Here is a 903-nt window from a genome sequence, read left to right as displayed (position 1 = left end):
TACCAGATGATAGCAAGGACACCCCCTGGAGAAACCCCCCTGAGGTCTGTAACCTTCCACACTGACCTGCTTCCTCTAGCACCGACTCCCCTGCCTTCCTTTACTGGCTTGGTTCTCTAATCATGCCGTCCTCTTCCTGTGCCCTTCTCCTTTCCTTCTCCACGGTACTCCCTCCCCCGGTTTCCCAGCTTCTGCAGCTTTCTGTCCCCCCACCCTGCCCCCCACATTTGAAGCTCACCATCTGTGATGGTCATCTCTTTTGGTCTCTCCGAGGCTTCTGCTCAATGCACCTCCAGGTCTCTTGCCTCTCGCCCATCCACCAAGTCCAGAACCCAGGAAATCTCTCCCTTCCGTTCCTCACAGGCCACCAGGGCCATGGGCTTGGAGGAGCCACACGGCTATGGGCAGCTGACCTCCTCCCAGGTCCCAGCACTGAGGACAGAGGTCACATTCAGAGAAACTTGGACTCTCAGAATTGGAAGACCTCCCACCCAGGGAAGGCTCCCCCTCCTCAGTATTCCCAGCAGCTGGTAGCCCAACCTCTCCGTGAACACCTTCCGAAAAGGAAGCCAGAAAGAGCAGAGTTGAGCCCTGGGGTTCCTGCTCCGCCCCCACTGGAGACAGGGGTTGACTCACATATGTACTTATTGCCTGTCGGTGTTCTCAGCAGGACCGTAACACCTGTGATAGGCAACGGCATTGCTCTGTCCACGCGGTACAGTCTGGAAGGCTCACTGCATTTGGGTTCTAGGATTTCTTGGCTCCTTACAAGCTGTGTGGCCTTGGGCAAACGACCTAACTTCTCTGAGCCTGTTCTTCACCTATAAAAAAGTGAAGATAATAAGGATCACAAGAGATGATGCATCTGAAATTGCTTTGTGAGCCACAGGGTGTACACAGAGG

Source organism: Balaenoptera musculus, chromosome 1 (assembly GCF_009873245.2).
Source record: "Balaenoptera musculus isolate JJ_BM4_2016_0621 chromosome 1, mBalMus1.pri.v3, whole genome shotgun sequence".
Taxonomy (NCBI): Eukaryota; Metazoa; Chordata; class Mammalia; order Artiodactyla; family Balaenopteridae; genus Balaenoptera; species Balaenoptera musculus.
The sequence above is the reverse complement of the archived record's forward strand: the minus strand, read 5'-3'. Positions refer to the sequence as shown.